General features: G+C 43.1%; 1 protein-coding gene across 1 annotated transcript in view; it reads right to left on the bottom strand.

Moving 5' to 3' along the window:
• The window catches only part of LOC142558364 (uncharacterized), a 169,812-nt gene that overhangs the window by 11,143 nt on the left and 137,972 nt on the right, over positions 1-20,697 (bottom strand). The window lies entirely within an intron of this gene.

The following is a 20,697-nucleotide window of genomic DNA, read 5'->3' as shown; positions in this document are numbered from 1 at the left end:
AAATTTACTGTGAAGTTGATTAAAATGAGCATCCCAATTTGGAATACGTGAAAGGTTATACCAAGTATTTTATGTTGGCTAACTAGCTCAATATTGTTATCAAAATAGGTTATTGAATGTTGCAGTTCAAATATTTTATTTCTTGCTCTAAAAAGAACAGCTTTCGTCTTAGCAGGATCAATTCTGATTGGTTTAACTGCGACCACTCAGACAGATTACGTAGCATCACATTGCATCTAATAATTAGTTCGTTGGCATCCTTTCCAATAAAGATTAAAGTAATATCATCTGCATATATAAAGAAATCAACCGTAGCATAATTATTTACTAAATCACTAACATATAAGTTAAAGAATAGTGGGCCCAAAACACTTCCTTGTGGCACCCCATTTTTAATTGACCAGAGAGAAGATTGGACATTATCGATACATACACATTGAGTCCTATTTTTTAAGTACGACCTCATCAAGGCGAGGGGACCACCGCGAACAAAATACATACATAGTTTAGATATAAGAATGTCATGATTGAGGCAATCAAACGCCTTGCTGAAGTCAATAAAAATGCCGAGGGCGAAATTTCCTTCGTCTATAGCTAACACAATACTTTCTTTCAAGGATAAAAGAGCTGTCTCCGTAGATGTTCCCTTCCTAAAGCCAAATTGCGAATTTGTTATAAAGTCATATTTGTCGAGAAACTTTGTTAGGCGTGTGGAAATAATTTTTTCTAGTGCTTTGGAAAAAAAATTGGTTGGACAGATATTGGCCGCTAATTGGATGCTTTATCCTCCTGAGACCCGGGATGTATTTGGGTGCACAGATTTTTCCCAAACTTTCAGAATAGGTCAGTAGGGTTATGAAGGTGAAAAGTGTTAAATGTTTTTTCAATAGCCCTGATAGTTTCAGCACAGCGCGATGTCCAATATATTGGACACTGGGATGCTACCCTTTCTTTTTTCACCCAGCGCGCACGTAATGACGTACCGCAGATATTGCGCTCAAACTCGCGTGCAAAAATATTTTCATAACTCGAAAGAGAAAGTAGTGAATGAAGTACATAAAAAAGAGCATTCCTCGTCTCAACAAAAATTTTTCTCTTGTGTTTACTTCATGTGGGTATTTTCAAAACGCCTTTTTTTCCTTTGTGATGCAGAAGAAGAGCCGACATTTGGTGCAAAAGAACTTTGTTTTCATGTCGAAGCCCTGTAGTCTGCAACGGGCAGCGTTTGCAGTGTCTGCCTGCATTGAGCAGTGGGTAGTGCTCTTTTCTTGGGGTTCTCGAGGAGACAGTCGAGCCTGCTTTGATGGGAGATGCCACTCGGCTTCGTTCTCACTCTCCGTTTCATCCTGCTTCCCTTGAGCCACGAGAGTCTCAGCAACAGATTGGCGGAACTGCATATATTTGGGTATTTCTTTCCACTATTTCTTTAGTGAGCGTATGTCCCGCGTGTACTGCACCCAGGAGTTGCTGAGGGCAATGTCGAAGAGGTGAAAGAAGGCTCTGATTGTCCACTTGTTAACGCGTGCTTTTATCCTGTAGTAACTGGTAAGGCTCTCGCTAATGAGTTTAACCACCACTTTTTGACTTTTGGAGCGTCGGAAGGGACCACCTGTGAGGATTTTGAAACGTATATGGAACACAATTTGCCACAAACTTTATTTCTTTACCGGTTACCAAAGTTGAAATTGCTGCTATAATTAGCAGTCTTAAAAGTAATGTTTCGTGTGGCTTCGATGGCATTAAAGCAGCCCCAATTAAAGCGGTCTCAGATTTACTATCCGACGTAGTTTGCCACTTAATGAATACTATTTTGTTGACAGGAATATTTCCGGATAAAATGAAAGTTGCTAGGGTTTCAGTTCTGCATAAAGGTGGTCCTCTTGACTGTATTTCTAACTACAGACCAATATCAGTACTTCCGCTATTTTCCAAAATAGCAGAGAAAGTTATAAATTCTAGAATTTCTCAGCATTTATGTAAGCACAACCTAATATCCGAATATCAGTACGGGTTTCAACAAGGTAAATCGACTGAGTCAGCATTATTAAACATTAGAGAAAAAATTGTAACTAATATAGAAAATAAACTGTATACAATAGGCATTTTCCTAGATTTTAACAAAGCCTTCGATTCTATTAAACATCCCATACTGTTTGCAAAGTTACCTTATTATGGAATAAGAGGACTTCCACTTAAGTTACTGCGTAGTTACCTGACTAACCGTACTCAGTTCGTTGTAATTAAGAATGTACAGTCGGATACGGAATTCATAAGTTATGGAGTTCCGCAAGGATCTATATTAGGGCCAACAATATTCTTGCTGTACATAAACGATATTGTCAACATCCCCCTGACCACTGACATTGTCCTTTACGCAGACGATACAAATGTTTTTTTTACATCTAATAACCTTTCGTCTCTCACTCGTACTGTTAACTTATGGCTTCAAAATTTGTCCTGCTGGTTAGATGCAAATAAGCTCTTATTGAATGTTAGGAAAACCAAATACATTGTCTTCTCATCCGTTAATAAACTAGTTCACCTTGATAGTTCTATAACGTTTAAATCATGTCCATTAGAGCAGGCTTCAGAATACAAGTTTTTAGGGGTAATATTTCATGAAAACCTTCGATGGACAAGTCACGTGAATTTTATAAAGGGTATCATTGCTAAATCAATTGGAATGCTAAATAGATTTCGGACGTTGTTGCCAATAAGATTAAAACGGCAACTTTATTTTAGTACTGTACATTCCCGTATACAATATTGTCTACTAGTTTGGGGTGTTACATCAAAGTATAATTTGGAACGACTATACATAATGCAGAAGAAAAGTATAAGGTTCATTCAAAACCTATCTAGTCGTGATCATACATCCCCATACTTTGCCGAGAACCGAATACTTCACATAGAAATGTTATATCAACAGCGTTTGTTAGAATTGATATTTCTCGAATTAAAAGCAAATCGTGAGCTGTTTTTTCATACATATACAAATACAGAGACACCATATTATTTTAGAAATAAAAACTTTGTAAAGATTAAAACAAGAACTAGATACGGTGTGCAATTATTAAAATGGCAAATTCCGAACCTACTGAATTGTTATCCCTCGTTCTTAGATACAATGGAGAGTGCTCCCTCCTTGCTTGCCTTCAGAAAACTAACTAAAATGTATTTCCTCCAACAGTTGTAATTTTGCTGTACATTTGTTTTGTTCTCTTCAAATCCAATTGTAGTCCATTGGCCTTAATAGTTCTATGTCTTGTTGATGGTGAATGTGTTGACGACAAATTGTCATTCTTCCTTATCTTGCTTTATCGTGTTTGATACTCTGTACATGCATTTTTATTTATATGTGTTTGATATTTTGCAGTGTGCTTTGAAGCATGTTGCGCTCATGTTGTGTGCTGCGCGTGCTGTCTGGTGTCAAAGGCCTAGTCAGGTGGCTTTTAGTGCCGCCTTTTGCCTTGGCACCAAGGCAAAACCGCTCTTGAGCATTGTTTTGTCAATAAACAAATAAACAAACAAACAAACAAAACTTATCATTCGGTCTGCCTTGTCGACACCACCCATCTTGGCGTTGTACATGCACACATCTGATTGAGGGATACCGATGTGTTTTTTTTTCTCTTACGAGACGGCCTGCCACAGCTGCCTTGCGAGTCCTAGCCATAGACTGAAAAAAGCAAAGTTGTCGGCTTAATTCATCAGACACACGAGGCCGGTCCCCCCCCCCCAAAAAAAAAGAGACGCGATTTCGTCGACAAGCGGCTAAATGCTAACAGTACTCGTCTGCTTTTCATAACAAGGCCATCGCAAAAGCGCGGTCAAAATAACCGGGTTGAGTCCTAGCGTCCAACGTAATGGACACGCGAAATCAAAGGAAGCGTAAAAAAAAGTAAGCGCGTTAACAGTTTAAATTTCGTATTCCGCGCGTACGCTGTTGTATTAACTTTATTATAAAATCAAGGATATGCCTTGAAAGCTGGTAGGAATACGAGAAATAGTGTTTACTTCTCCGGCAGCTGCCGTTATACGCCACGCTGCTGAATGCCGCCATTGTGGAACTGTTTCGGTGGGAATTTGTACGATGTATTTTCATAAATGCTGCATAGATGGCGCAAGCAGGCGTCCAATAAGTTAGACAGCGTGGTTTTAGGAGGATGAAAGCCTTGTCACAGGAGTACTGTCTCACTTCTGAATGTCCAATATATTGGACAAATCCCCATAGCGGGGTCTCAGGAGGTTATTTACATCGCCATGTTTGAATAACGCTGACATTCTAGCTCGTTTCGTACGATCTGGGAAACCAGCCGACTCTATTGATAAATTGAATATGTGAACCAACGCAGGAGTGAAGGGCGAGTGTTTCATAACACATTTTATTGGCTTGATTTGTAAATTATCGATATTTAATACTTTGCTGTTATTTAAATTCATTATTGTTGTAAACACCTCATGTTCATTTGTTGGTTCCATAAATATAGTATTAGGAATACTATTATTCAGTGAATAAGCAACTTGGGGGTCATGGCTGTACGTTACGCTTCCGTTCACAAAATGAGTAATAAAATGGTCAGCCAGCGCTTTACCACTAAGTTCACGATTATTATCAGTTACCGAATTGGGTATTTTGCTTTTAGTTTCACGACCTAAGGCGCTATTTATTACTTTCAAAACGGCATCCGGACGTTTCTTGGTAATTTTAGAAAAAAACACCTTGATAATATTCTATTTTCGCTTGCCTTAGTATTTTATTCAATCTATTTCTTTTTCTCTTAAATTCCTTAAGTTTAATTTCTGATCTCTAGTGAAGGAAAGTATGATAAAGGCGGTGTTTTCTTTTTATCAGCTTGACGCGCTCGTTGGTGATCCACGGTTTTCGTACCTTTTTTGAACCTCTGATCTGTCTAAAAGGAAAATGTAAATGCGCACAAAAGCTTCAAGAAACTCGTTATAGGCTTTGTTTACGTTCTTTTTTCTTAACACAAAATTCCAGTCGTACGTGATTACAGCCAGGCCAAATAAATACAGTGCGTCATTGGATATATGTTGATAAGTAAATAATTCATTGTGTTGTTTTTTACTCATCGAATACACTACAAGAACTGGACAATGATCACTAATATCATAGGAAAATGTACCCGTAGCACATACAGGTGTATCTATATTTGTAATGAGAAGGTCGAGGGCAGATGAAGTGGAAAGAGTAAAAGAGTGTAGTAACGAGATTAGTAGAGCCAGGTGAAAGTAGTTGGCTGTTTATGTCGTGTACATATTATTGTCCTTCAAAATATTTATGTTGAAATCACCTCCATAGACAAAGTTAGCATATTCAACTAAGCAGAATTCCAAAAGTTTACTAAAACAACCTAAAAAATTATTGACGCTGCCATTCGGAGGCCGGTATATTACTGACAACACCTTTTTCGTGTCTTTGACAGTTAGCATCTCCCAGTCATGACTTATAAATTAAAATTCTGGCACCATTTCATAATCACAATTATTATACACTCTAGTTTATAGAATTTTAGGTCTTCGATGCCATGTAATTGGGTAATACTTTTCTGCATGCTTCGCTTGATGATTCTCGAAGACCACAAGTGCCGCAATGTTCTCAGCATTATGCTGACACCAATGCATGATGCCATTATATTGTGATGTTTAACATGTCTCCTTTCTCTGCTACTAGTAAACATTTTATTTTATTGGTTGTATGTCTTCTGCAGGGAATATCTGCACTGCCATGAGGCATAATTGTCTTACGGCGACCCTGTTACTAGGTGTTCCACAGTGGTTACAGTCTATATTAAATCTATATTTTTATATGTGCAATATATACAGCGCCATTGAAGCTTCCACCATCTTACAGCGATGCTGATAATGGGAGTTACGCTGTGGTGGCGGCTACATTAAATGCAAATGCAACACTGGTTCCGAGCCTTTCATTTGTTTTGAAACGTAATTATCAACAATTAAAGATATAGGTTACCTGCATATACCTTGTTTGAATAAAATACCCATTTGCACAGTGTTTTAGTAAGTAATCCAGAACTTTTGTTTCTCGCATTGCATTACACTGGCTTTGTGTTTAATGTCAGCAAGAAGCTTGTGCGGATGCTGCGGTAAAAGCAGATGCCAAGATGCTACTAGCCTACTACTACCCACTGAAACAACCAGCCTTCACAATGATCGAGTGCAGCAGCACTTGCTGTGTGCAAGCAAGGCTGGCAGCCAGCAATTAGATCCCTTGTTCTGAAGGGTGTGAGTAATACCTTATAACTGTTTTGTTCACAGATTGACATACTCCTCTGAAAGAAGTTTTTTACTTTTTATTCTTCGCGAGATGTTATGAAACGAAGCTTCGAAAAGTTCTAATTTCAACTAGTCCACATGGTCTTTCATATTGCAGTCTTCAGCACTGCCTGGTTATTGCCGTTTTTAATCGTCATATTTTGGCCAAGACGGTGGTTCTAAGGCTCTGTAAGCCTTTTTGAACCAGCAGCATCGTCCAGGTGGAACATCAGAAAACAAGCTTGGATGATGGCTGTCAGAAGCTTGTCATTATTCTGGCACTTTGTTGCTTTTTGGCCGACTGTATTTCTTTCAGTGTTTTGCGTTAGGAAATTGAAGCATGATGCCTGCTCAGGGCTAAGGGCTTGACATACAGGCTGCAAAGTGCACCCTACGTCCTAAAGTCAGTCTGTGCAAGGAATCCTGATGGGGTGCTGCTATTACGGGCACGCACTTTCACCCGCTCTTAATATCGGGGTACAATACAATAAACACTTTACTTGCCCTGATGACTCTCTGAGCCACCATATTTGCCTTTAGGTGGTATGGAGAAAACGCAAAGCTGAGCCCTGCTTTATTAAAGCGAAAGCTTTACTGGGCCAGATTTTGCGATTTCGCCATGGCCAGGCTCCGAGGAGCCACATGAGTTCATACCGCGCTCCTCATCATACAGCGTTTCTCGTCACACCGCGTTCCTCGTCGTTGCGCTCGGCTCCACTGGCTTTACCAGCTGTGTCGCATGCCTGATAACATGTCGACGGATTGAAAAGGGGAGCTCGCGTGCGCCGCAACCACAGTTGAGGCGGCAGTATAGACGGCGACAATTCTTATAAGCACGGTGAGGCCTGGAATCGACATCGGAACGAGATGGAGAGGAAACGAATCTCCCAGGAAACAGACGAACAGCGCGCCGAACGACTGGCTAGACGCCGCAACATAGCTAGACAACCAGACTAACCTGGACTTGCAATCAAGTTTAACCAAGGCTAACCATGCTATGCCTTAGCTTTCGGAGCGTATGTCCTGGCATAGCCGAGCTAAACCACTGCGAATTTTTAGCCCCTCTGTCAGCTTGTTACAGTAAAAATGGGACTGTTATTGCTGCTTTAACCCTTGCACAAGTCAATATCAATGAGAAATTATGTCCTCTTTACTATTTGCTTTAGGTTTTCTAGCACAACAAAGGCTACGTTTGTCAGGAAATGCTCTGCTTTAACTAACTTATTTCCATAATTATTGCATTCATTGGGGCACCTGGTTTAGGCACTTGTGGCAGGTTTCCATGTATTTCATATGGCCATGGCTTAAACCTGAGGCTGGATCAGATGCGTTCTATTCTTACTGTATGGTTTGTGCAAATAGCACATGGACAAGAAGTAGGCATTTCACGTGGTATTTTGCTTTGTATTTCGCGGGCATCTGCAGAACGCGGAAAAATACTAATGCGTCCCAATTCCGTCAAATAAGTCTATTAATAATATGTCTGCCTTTGAAACAATGCTTTATAATAGTGATGATGTATTTGCGTGCTGGCAGGGTCTCTTCAATAATTTTAAAACATGTCTGGCCTCTCTACAGGGAATAAAAGTAAATGAAATTTGGTGATATACGCGTAAAAACTAAGATCTAATTATGAGGCACGCCGAAGGGGGAGAAGATCCTTAGTAATCAACGTGTGAAAAGAGTGCAGTGCAAACAGGAAAAGAGAGATACCCTGGTTTGTATGGAAGCATACTATGTTGACTTCAATTACAGAAACAGCCTGGAGTGTACCCCAAGAGACACTCTAGCTTATGTAATTTAAGCCTTGGAGGCCGTGGAATTGTCTAATACTTTTCTGCATGCTTGACATGATGATTCTACAAAATTTAAAGGGTTCCACTGTCCTCAGCATTATGTTCGCATCAATGCCTGATGCCATTGTAATGTGATATTTTACATGCCGCCTTTATCTGCTACTAGTAAACATTTTATTTCATTGCTTATATGTACCTTTGATTTACTTATATATATAGTTATACATAGTGCAATGCATTGTCACGTGATGGTGACGTTGAATAACACAGTAGCAATACTGTAAACGACAAAACTAACTTTTATTGGGCGAACCTGTGCCCACAAAACAGGCTACACTTATAGCACAACGACAGCGGCGAACACGGTCGGCGATCGTCGAAATCTGATCAGCGGGTCAAGCGCGTTGGCTTTTATACAGCAGTCGTCGAATGTTCCAGAATAATCGTTCGGACCCGCGGGCCTTCCACAAAGTTCTACACCATTCCCGTCAGGTGACAAAATCAGATAACACAAAATTCGGTGACAACAGACAGCGGATAGAAGTATCGATAACTTTCCAGAAATTTCGGATACATGCCGGCGCGTCTCGCGCTGTGCGATAACATTTGTTAGGTGGCAAAACTTGGTCGCCCTATAAAGATAAGTACAGGTGTCAGTATGCAGTGCCATGAGGCTTCATTGTCTTACAGCGATAGGCTACTATGTGTTTCATAATGGTTGGAGTCTACATTAAATCTATGTTTTCTTTTATTTATGTGCAATATATGCAGTGCCGTTTAGGCTTCCGCCATGTTACAACGATGCTTTTAAGGGGAGTTAGGCTGTGGAGGCGGCTGCAATAAATATAAATGCAACAAAGATTTGGAGCATTCCATTTGTTTTGAAATGCAATTAGCAATAATTAAAAATATGTTACCTGCTTATACTTTGTTTAAAAAGATAACCCATTTGCGCATTTTTTTTTAATTAGTAACTCAAAACTTTTGTTTCTCGCGTCTTATTATACTAGCCTAGTGTTAAAAGTCACCAAGAACCTTGTACGGTTGCCGCAGTAAAGGCAGATGCTAAGATGCTACTAGCCTGCATTCGGGCTAACACTAAAACAAACAGCTTTGACCATGCTCATCCACAGCAGCACTTTATGTGTGCAAGCAACTCTGGAAGCCAGCAATCAGATCCCTTGTTCTAAACGCCATGAGTAATCGCTTACAACAGTGTCGTTGTCAGATTGGCACACTTCCTGAAATATTTTTTTATCTTTTATTCTTCCCGAGATGTTATGTAACGAAGTTTCCAAAACTAATCTCAACTAGTCCACATGGTCTTTCATAATGCAATCTTCAGCACTGCCTGTTTCTTTTTTGCCTTTTTTAATCGCCAGGAAGAGAGAAGTGGTTATTGCGGGGAAGGAGGAAAGGCTAGCGCTATTTTCTGCAACCCATATGGGAGCACGGCTCAGCATCAGCAGGGTGGCGGGGATGGGGTTAAAAGAGAGAGAGGGTAGGAAGGAGAAAGGTAGAGGGTCGTACCGATGAAAGCGAAGTGGCCGATCAGGAAGCCCGAGGTGGTGGGATGGCCGTTAGTAGGCAAAGGTGGTAGTTGTGAGGCTCTGTAAGCCTTCTCGTGCAGCAGCATTGTTCAGGTGGAACATTAGGAACGAAGCTTGGATGATGGCTGTCAGAAGCTCACTTCTCATTATTCTGGCACGTTTGTTTCTTTTCTGCAAACTTCTTTGTCTTTCAGTGTTATTGCGTCAGGAAATTGAAGCACGATGTATGCTCGGAGATAAGGGCTTGATCCACCGGCTGCAAAGTACACCCTACAGCCTAAAGTCTGTCTGTGCAAGGAACTGTGATGGGGTGCTGCTATTACGGGCACGCACTTTCACCCGCTCTTAAAATCAGGGTACAATACAATGAACACTTAACTGGCCCTGCTGACTCTCCCAGCCACCATGCTTGCCTTTAGGTGATATGGAGAAAAAAGCAAAGCTGAACTCTGCTTTATTTAGGCAGCTCTGTCAGCTTGTTAGTGTAATAATGGCACTGTTATTGCCTACCAGAACTTTCGTTTTCCTAATCATTATGTTTTGAAGAGCAATACCTCTTTTGCCTTATTCCCCAGTCTTTCCTGCTTTAACTCCTCACAAGTCAGTATCAATGAGAAATGATGTCCTCTCTGCTCTTTCCTTTACCTTTTATAGTACCACAAAGTCTAGTTTCATCAGATAATGCTCTGCTTTAACTATGTTATTTCCACAATTACTGCATTGGCACCTTGTTTAGGCACTTGTCGAAGGATTCCACGTATTCTTCATGTGTTTCATATCGTCTTGGCTTAAACCTGCAGCTGGATGAGTTGCTTTCTATTCTTACTGTGTGGTTCGCGCAAATAACACAAGGACAAGAAAGTATCAGAAACCAGCTGAGAGCTTGTGCTTGTGTCGTCCATTTATTCCTTGCCTATGTGCTTATGCAATAAATTAATTTTCTATAAAGCACTACTTCGCTCACTTTTGTTTGAATATTGCAGCTTGGAAACTAATATATTGTGTATTCCACAGTGCGGAAAATCAATATTGAAAATTCTTCTGTATGCACGTTCTGAATAGCCTTAGAGAGATCGTATCTCCCTGCCTAATGCCCTTTAATATTGGGTTTTGTTGCTTTCTTTTTGGAGGACTACGGGGGATGAGGAGCCGCTATAGATACCTTTCAGTATTTTTACATACGGCTCATCTACACCTTGATTGCCTTATACCTGCATGACTGCTGAGGTTTCAACTGAATCAAACGCTTTCTTGTAATCAACAAAAGCTATTAATAAGGGTTGGCTGTATTCCGCACATTTTTCTTTTACCTGATTGCTAGTATGAACATGGTCTATGTTGAATAGCCTTTGCGAAATCCTGCATGGTCCTTTCGCTGACAGAAGCCTAAGGTGTTCCTGATTCTGTTTGGGATTACCTTAGCAAATACTTTGTAGGCAACGGACAGAGAGCTGATCGGTCTATTATTTTTAAAGTCTTTGGCGTCCCCTTCATTACGGATTTTTGTATATGCTTCCTTTGTCCTCCTAATCTCACTGAGCACTACTATATCCCATTTCCTTCCCGCTAATCCCTCCAATAGCACTTATAGACTCGCCTCACTAGATAACGTTCAAGAGCTAAACGTTGCCAGGTTCAGATCTCAATGGCGGCCTGTCCGGACCCAGGGATTCTTAGCACCCTCTGCTGCGTCACAGGTCTGACTGCCACCGTGGACAGTTGTTTTGCAGCTGCTGGGGACTGAGGACCGGAATTTGATTGTTGTATTCATATAGGAGGTTGTGCCCAAGTACTACACCAGGGTGGCTAATCCTGCTCTGGTGAGGGAGTGCGTTACCGGTTACGGTCACCGGGATCAGACCGCACTCCAGGCCTGTTTATGCAATTTTATCAACACGCGGAATTTTTTATCCGGTTGAAAATTGCGCGCCACCGGGATTCGAACCACGGTCCTCTTGCACGTGAGGCGGATGCTCTACCTCTGCGCCACCGCTGCATATCTCATACTGCATATGGTCCCATATATCCTTGCAAAAGCTCCTCGACGGGTGTAAACATATGGTCCCATAAATCCCTGCATATGTTCCGTGATGGAGGTAAACGTATACTCCCGTAGTTCCCTGAAAAAGCTCCTCGATGGATATAAACACATACTCCCATTGCCTACTGCGAAAGCTCCCCAATGGCTGTAAGCATATACTCGCACAAGTACACCCAAAATCTCCATTCAGCAGGGGAATAAAATTTTTACTCTGCCTAATTGGAGTATATTAACCTCCCACACTCTTAAAAAAAGTGTGCACACATTGGGGTGTATATCTGCCACACAACGATAATCGCCATCTCCCTTGATGCGTTTCCTTTCTTTAACGCTGCAAGCCCTGTACTTTCCAGTAACGAACGGCATGCTCGTTATCAGCCTGACATTACATTCCTGACAGGAAAGTCGCGGGCGCGGCGTTTTCAAGAAAGGAAATGCACCAAGGCAGATGGCGATTAGTGTTGTGTGGCAGATATACACCTCAAAGAGTGCATAATTTTTTAGAGTGCAGCGGAAAATGCGCTGGAGGACAAGTCATTTACTACTACCTCGGATCATTTTTGGTTACGTTTTAGTTACGGGTAACCGTAGTTTAGCCTGGTAACGGAAGTACACCCGTAAGAAAAAATATACGGACCACCTGGTCGTCAAAAAAACTGAATTTCTTCGTGTTCGCCTGCATAAACGGAAACTGACGAGTCCACCAGAAAATTCGTAATGCCAAGTTGGGACTGCAGTCTTTAATTTCAAGTTGCATTCACAGACAAATGATAAAATGAGTTTTATCGCTCAATTCCTTGTCCATATAATTTTTTACACGGGTGTACGTCTTAACTGCGGTTAGCCCTACCATGTAACTACGTCATAACACTGCGCTTTTACGCCTCTGTTGTGGCGCGCGTCGCCTCAACTTTCCAGCTGCGGCTGACGCTTCTTTGATATCGAAGATGTGCAGTGTTTGGTCTGAGACTCCAGTTGTCTTGGCAAATGCAGAGCGCTGCAGTATTTTGTAGACACGATTGTGGGCGCGTGAAGTATGCAGTGCGCTTTCTTTTTAAATAGCTAAAGCTGGCGAGGTACCTTTTACGGTATGCTCTGTATATCAATTAAAGGAACTAAATTGCACGTAAAAAAACTGAGTTTTTCGTGCTATTCTTTTAAACCCCCGAACACTGCCATACGAATGCGCTGTTGCATTTAAAAGAACAATTAGGCTACTGCATCTTGGAAAAGGGCCTAATAATACCCTGCGTTACTCTAGCTAAGCCGCTTCAATTCCGTAACGGACACCTATCGTGGATGCGTCAGTCGGTTTGAATGCGTGTTTTTTGTTTGTTTTTTTTGTTACCAACCCGAAGCAACCGTGATACGTTGAGCAAATTGTTCGCTCACTAAACAACTTCGATGAGTACGGCGCAGGGTCAACACGATGGCCAGACGCGGACGAAACACAGCACAGATCACTTTTTCACCTGGCTCTGTATTGTGTCCTTGTCGTTACATGTAGTATACCATAGTTTTTGGTAATTGACATTTTGTTCTATACACACAAATGACATTGTGAACAAGCCCAAGTTTTAACCGAAGATTGGAGGTTACTTCTGCTCAAAGTTATCGAAAATCTTTCAAGCCAGCTGCAGCTCTAACGAGGACATCCAAAGGCGGCAACCCAGCGCTGGGAAAATATTCAGGATGTGTTCACAAACGCGCTTCTTTGTTTTACAAAAAGCATGGGAATCGCTGATGCCTGAATGGGCGCAGGTGCCAGAGCGAGCACGTCCGTACAAACTGCCGACGATCGGTTGGCTGCCGTCACCTGGTCTTGGCCGGCAGCTCGAGAAATGATGAGAAGCTCCCTCACTGATTGCAAAACGCGGCAGACCGCCATGTTCCGCTTGTGAAGCTTGTATGTCAGAGGAGTATGTGAGAGGGTGGTTCATGACCCATGAGATACAGGCATCCCGTAAGACGGTTTTGTTTCGTTATTTGAAATTTCCTGCCTGCATAATACTTCAGAGAAGAGGCAGTAAAGCGAGGTGTCCTTTCGTTTGTCGAATACGACAAAAACATGACGCAGCTATCTGCTGTGTGTTTAAAGCCAATTTAGGGCGACACGATCCATGCTCATGAGTCACACTCGACATCCATATCGCGTACCAAACTGCCTTTTCGTAAAGTCGTGAAAACTAGGTTTTTGAACAAGCGCTCAGTTTTACTTGTAAACAAAAGGACAAAACACACAAAGGATTTGGAAATGGAGACAGAAGGCTTAGAAAACAATATTGTGATAAGCGGGTTCCAACTTCCTCAAAAGGGACATGTGCTAACCAATTGAATGGTTGTTAATGTTTATGTCTAGAAGAAAATGGGGTGAGTTTGTTACACCGAACATTTCCACCGCAGACTTATTGTTTGCTACATTTTCTCTGATAGGACGAACAGGACACTAGCACGAGAGATGTGCCAGAGTTTATATAATGTGAGCTGGAAATTTGCCATGAGCAAATAAAGCAAGAAATAAAGAATAAGAAAAAGCAGAAGATAAGAAGAAAACAAGAAGACAACAGGAATCGGTGGCAGAAATAAAGATAAAAGAACACCCAAAATAAGAATGTACGAATAAAAAGAATACAATATGAAAGTAGGAGAACAAGGGCGAAAGAGCACGCGTAGCTGCGTGGCCAATGGGAGAAGGGACACGCAGTGGAAGAGAGCGACCTCGCTCCGCTCGGGGACGAAGGCGGGGAGAAGGGGCTGGAGGCCGAACAGGACGGGTGGATCGCGGAGACGGCAGCAACCCAGCGCAAGCAGTTCTTCAGCTGCCGCGACCACGACCTGCGAGCTGAGAGGACCTCCCACCCGAAACCGCAGCTGCAGGCTGACGGCGCAGCTTCCCGGAATCTCTGCCGCTACGAACCGCAGCTTGCGGAGTTGACCCGGCGATCCAGGTGCCTAGGTCACTCCAACCTCCTGACCCCCTGACCAGGCCAACCGTGCACAGAACGTCGGCCACAGAGATGTCGAGTCTACGGCGTATCTGCGGGCCCAACGACGTGCCATCGGAAGCAGCGACGACGAGGTGACGTGCCCATGCTGATAGACTTTATGTTCATATCTTCAAATTCCTAATAGGTTGTGTGCGTTGTATCACAACGCGTGCTTTCTCGATATATGTATTTTTTCTTATGCTCATGCCCCTTAAAGGCTTTTCCTGACTCAAACATTTCTTGCGTCGTGTTTGCCACCCTGAGAGCGTGACAACTTTGCTGCCTTTGGAACAGGTAATTACTGTTACGTGCTCTAATTATTATTATTCGTTAATTTGTATTCCGCTCTACAGTACTAAAGGTGTTTCAAGGCGGGTCGCCAAGATTTCTTCAGCGGATGTATGTGCATGCGGTGTTGATTGTGCATTGGTTGTGCGTTTGCTGCATCGGATTAGCCTTTAGTGCATGGCGTATCATATATGATAAACATGCCCCTAGCATAACAAGCGAAAATAAGGAGAATTCAACTGCCACCTGACCACGTGGCTTGCCGGCGGAGGTGATTCCCCAATGGCGATGCACGCCCGTCGCCCATCTCTGGGTCACCGGAACGCCAACTAGGTTACGTATACTCTCAGCAGGTATTGCATAAGCATGCTTGACACGCCTTTCTTTTTTGTGCTATAGCTGCGGCGCGCCATTATTATGTGACTAAAGCAGAAACAATAAAGGGTGACGTGCTAAAATGTTTGCGCCGAAGCATTCGGCAGCGCGATCCGCAGTTTTGATCTTTTGGGCAGTTATTATTACGAAGGCGGGGAGAAGGGGCTGGAGGCCGAAACGACGGGAGGATCGCGGACACGGCGGCAACCCACTGGAAGCAGTTCAGCTGCCGCAGCCACGACGCACCGGCTGAGTGGACCTCTCACCGCAAGCCGCAGCTACAGGCTGACGGCACCGATACCCGGATACACTGCTGCTAGAATCCGCAGCTTGCGGTTGACTGGGTGATCCAGGCACCTAGGCCACTAACACCCTCCTGACCCCCTGACCACGCCAACCGTGGACAGAACGCCAACTGGTTACGTATACTCTCAGCAGGTATTGCATAAGGATGGTTGACACGCCTTTCTTTTTTGTGCTATAGCTGCGGCGCGCCATTATTATGTGACTAAAGCAGAAACAATAAAGGGTGACGTGCTAAAATGTTTACGTCGAAGCATTCGGCAGCGCGATCCGCAGTTTTCATCTTTTGGGCAGTTATTATTGATGCACGACATCGCAAGGCCGCATAGTAGTGCACAAGTCCTGGAATATCAGGTCGACCATTAAACATGCGCTCCATCGCATGTTCTATATTCACCAGGGCGCTCGCTATAATGTTTCAGTTTCCTCGTGTGCAGTTGCTCATTTGACGAAGGCGCAACGAGGATGGGGCAGACTTCCCAACTTTTGCGAATAACCACATAAAGAGCATCCCAGGTGAAGTTCTCTAATTTTTTCTATAGTTCTATAGTTTGACTCACCAAAGCTGAGTCAAACTATAGCGTCAGCGAGAAAGAATGCTTGACAATAGTCTGGGCGCTTCTCAAGTTCCACCCTTATTTATATGACCGCACGGTTGATGCAGTTACAGATCATCGTGCATCATGTTGGTTGCCTTCGCTGAAGGATTCGTAAGGTCGCCTTGGCCGCTGCGCTCTTCGACTTCAAGAGTTTGACATCCGCGTTATAAAACGTTCCAGACGCAAGCATGCCGATGCTGATGGACTGTCGCGGTCACCCTATCAAACGAAACTGCGTCGATATGCACTATAGACCACCCAGTGTCAGCTTTTCACGTCAGCACCGTCTGCACTGCACAGCGCCACGACCCCTGGATCACTTCGCTTCTTGATGTTTATCCGAGGCACCCACCTGTCCGACCACTCGAACACTGCGATGCCAAACATCGCACTTCAGCATCCATGATCGCCTCTTGTACCGGCGCAACTACTCGCCAGGTGGTAGGAAGTGCCTCCTAGTTATCCCCCAAACGCTACGCTCAACAATCTGCGCGTCCTTTCACTCCGACCCGCAGTGTGCTCACGGCGGTGTCTTCAAGACCTATTAACGCTTACCGAAAAGGTGCTACTGGCCCGGAATGTTTCGGAATGAAATAGTCAAAAACCAATTGAGAACTGGTACTTGTGTTGTTCATTTCTTCCGTGCCTATGTGTTTATGCAATAAATTTACTTTCTTCAAAGCACTACTTCGCTTACTTATGTTTGCGTCTTCCAGCATGGACACCAAGATATCGTGCATATTCCAGTTCGCAAAATCTATATTGAAGATTCTGAATTCGGCATATTAGCTGATTCATGTGAAGAGATACTCCCATATATTCCTGTAAGACCTCCATAATCAATGTAAAGAAATACACCTGGGGCACCCTGCAAAACCTCCCTCGAATGTAAAAACGTATTCTTAAAGCTCGCTGCAAAAGCTCCTCGATGAATGTAAACGTATACTCACATAGTTGCCTGCAATATCTCCCAATGGATGCAGACATAAACTCCCACGGTTACCTGCAAAAGCTCCTCGATGGATGTAAACGTATTCTCCTATAGGTCCCCGCAAATTATCACTCAATGGATCTAAACATATACTCCCATAGTTATCTGCAAACGCTCCTCAATGGATGTGAACATATACTCCCATAGTTCCTTGCAAAAGCTGCTCGACGGACGTAAACATATGCTCCTTGATAAAGGTAAACATATACTCCCCTAGTTCCCTACAAAAGCTGCTCGGTGGATGTAAACATATACTTCCATAGCTTCCAGCAAAAACTCGCCGATGGATATAAGCACATACTCCCATCAGTACATCCAAAACCTCCATTCAGCAGCGGAGTAATATTTTTACTCCATCTAACCGGAGTATATTGACCTCCCATTGGGGTATGCGCTAGAGGAGAAGTCATTTTCTCCCATCTCGGATCACTTTGGCTCAGAGTATAGTTACCGGTAACCATAGTTCAGCCTAGTAACGGAGATACACCCGTGAACAAAAGTATAAACATCATAGGTTGTCGAAAAAACTGAATTTCTTCGTGATTAGTAAGCATAAACTGAAAATTTGTAATGCCAAGTTGAGACTGCAGTCTTTAATTTCAAGTTGCATTCATAAACAAAGGAGAAAATGAGTTTTATCACACAATCCCTGGTCAACATAATTTTTCTAACGGGTGTACATCTTCACTACGGTTAGCCCGCCCCTGTAACTATAGGATATAAGACTGCGCTTTTACGCCACTGTGGTTGTGCGCGTTACTTCGACTTTCCTGTTCCGGCTGACGCTTCTTTGATATAGAAGACGTCCGGCGTTTGGTCTCAGACACCCGTTGTGTTCACAGGTGCTGCGCACTGTAGTATTTTGCAGGCACGATTAGGAGCACCTGAAATATGCGCTTGATTTTGTTTAATATGGCTAAACCTGGCGAGGAACCCTTTACGGTATGAGCTGCATATCAGTTAAAGGAACTAAATTGCGCGTGAGAAAACTCACTCCCTTTAAACCCCTCCGTAAAATGCAAAAAGAATGCGCTGCTGTATTTAAAAGAACAGTTGGGCTACTGCATCTTGGAAAAAAGGGCCTAGTAATAGCCAGCATTACTCTAGCTCACCCGCATCAATTCAGTACCGCACACCTATTCTGGACGCGTAAATCAGTAAGCAACGTTGACACGTTGAGCAACGTGTTCGCTAACTAAAGATGTTCCTTGTGCGCGCCGCACGATGACCACGATGGCAAGACGTGGACGAAATACAACACACAGCACTTTTTCACCTGGCTTTGTATTGTGTCCTTGTAGTTATATGTAGCATCTCTTAGTATTTAAATATTGGGCATTTTATTCTACAGACATAAAAACATTGTGAGCACGCCCAAATTTTAACCGAAGATTGAAGGTCACTTCTGCTCAAAGCTAACGAAAACATTTCAACACGGCTCCAGCTCTAACTAGGGCATCCAAATGCGGCAACTCAGCGCTGAGAGAATATTCACGACGTGTTCACAAACGCGCTTCCTTGTTTTTCAATAAACACGCGAATAGCTGATGCCTGAAAGGGTGCAGGTGCCAGAGCGAACATGTCCGTACAAAGAGTCGACGATTGGTTGGCTGACGTGACCTGGTCTTGGCCGGCAGCTCGGTAAATGATGAGAAGTTCCCTCGATGATCGCAAAACATGTAAATACTATTATGTTCTGGTTGTCAATCTTGTACGTGAGGTGAGCTTCGGCACGCATGGCTATGAATTGGGCTCATATGTTGGTAGTTATGTCCATTGTCGATCTGCAGAATGCAGCCGTGTTGAGCTAGTTAAATTCATGGGTGGTTCACGACCCATGCGATACAGGCATTACGTAAGATGATTTTCTTTCTTTATTTGAAATTTTCTATCGGTATGATACTTCAGAAAAGAGGCAGTAAAGCGAGGGGTTCTTGCATTTATCGAATACAGCATGAACAGGGCAGAGCTGTCTGCTGCGTTTCTACGATCTCCTGTTCATGCTAGTCACAATCGAAATCACTAACGCATACCGAACTGTCTTTTCGTAAAGCGGTTAAAACAAGGGTTTTGAATAAGCGCTCAGTTTCACCTGGAAACAAAAGGACATAACACCTAAGGTATTTGGAAATGGAGACGGAGGACATAGAAAAGAATATTGTTAAAAGCCGGTTCCAACTTCCTCAAAAGAGACATCGTACACTGATGTGCTAACTAATCGCACAGCTGTCAATGTTTATTGGTAGAAGAAAATGGGGTGAGTTTTTTACACTCAACTTGTGCACCACAATTAAACCGTGACTTGTTGGATCGCTATATTTTTCCTGACTGTACGAACAGGACACTAGCACGAGAGATGTGCCCGAGTTTCTTTAAGGTTACCTGGAATTGTCCGCATTTGGAACAGGTAATTGGTGTTACGTGCTCTAATTATTGTTCTTCGTTAGTTAGTATTCCGCTCTACAGCGCTAAAGGCGTTTCAGGCGGTGGCCCAGGATTTCGACAGCGGATGTATGTGCGTTCGGCGATGTTGATTGCGCATTGGTTGTGCGTGTGCTGCATTGCATTATGCCGTAGTGTCTGGCGTTTCATATAAGATAAACATGCACTAGCATAACAGTAACGACGAAAATAAGGAGGACCTTACTGCCACCCTTACCACGTGGCTTGCCGGCGGAGGCGATTCCCAAATGGCGCTGCACACCCGTCACACGTCTCTGGGTCATCGGAACGCCAAGTAGGTTGCATGTACTCCCAACAGGTATTGCATAAGTATAGTTGACACGCTTTCTTTTCAGTGGTATAGGTTCGGCATGCCATTATGTGACTAAAGGAGAAACAATAAAAAGTGACGTGCTAAAATGTTTGCGCCGAAGCATTCTGCAGCGCGATCAGCAGTTTTCATCTTTTGTGGACTTATTACTGATACACGACATCGCAAGGCCGCATACTAGTGCAGAGGTTCCGGAGTATCAGGTCGACCACTATACACGTGCTCTATCGCACGTCCTATGTTCACCCGGCCACTCGCCCTAATGTTTTAATTTCCCCGTGTGCAGTTGTTCATAAGACGCACGCGCCACGAGGATGGGGCAGACATCCAAACTTTTGTGAATAACCTCATAAAGCGCATCCCAGCTGAAGCTCTCAAGTATCTTCCATGATTCGCAGAAATGGTGCAGCTGTGTCATATAAGCTGAAGGGACAATTTTAGAAAGCTAAAATCATTATTGCGCAAGTACAACAAAAATTTGTTTTGCGAGCGCTTTCCCGAGGACTCTTAGGAAAACAATTATGATAATGTCTCTAATTTGCGATGTCATCTTTCCAACCGGTCATCAGTGAAGTGCGCCTAAAACATGATGCGTCGTATGGTCGGGGAACAAAGAATAACACAACTAATGAGAGCAACCAGAGCGCAGAAGATTGCATCACTTCAGTGTTGCCATTACAGTATTCCGAGAGTGGCT

Source organism: Dermacentor variabilis, chromosome 9, assembly GCF_050947875.1.
Source record: "Dermacentor variabilis isolate Ectoservices chromosome 9, ASM5094787v1, whole genome shotgun sequence".
NCBI classification, from domain to species: domain Eukaryota; kingdom Metazoa; phylum Arthropoda; class Arachnida; order Ixodida; family Ixodidae; genus Dermacentor; species Dermacentor variabilis.
Note: the sequence above shows the minus strand (reverse complement) of the source record. Positions and strands in the feature narration are given on the sequence as shown.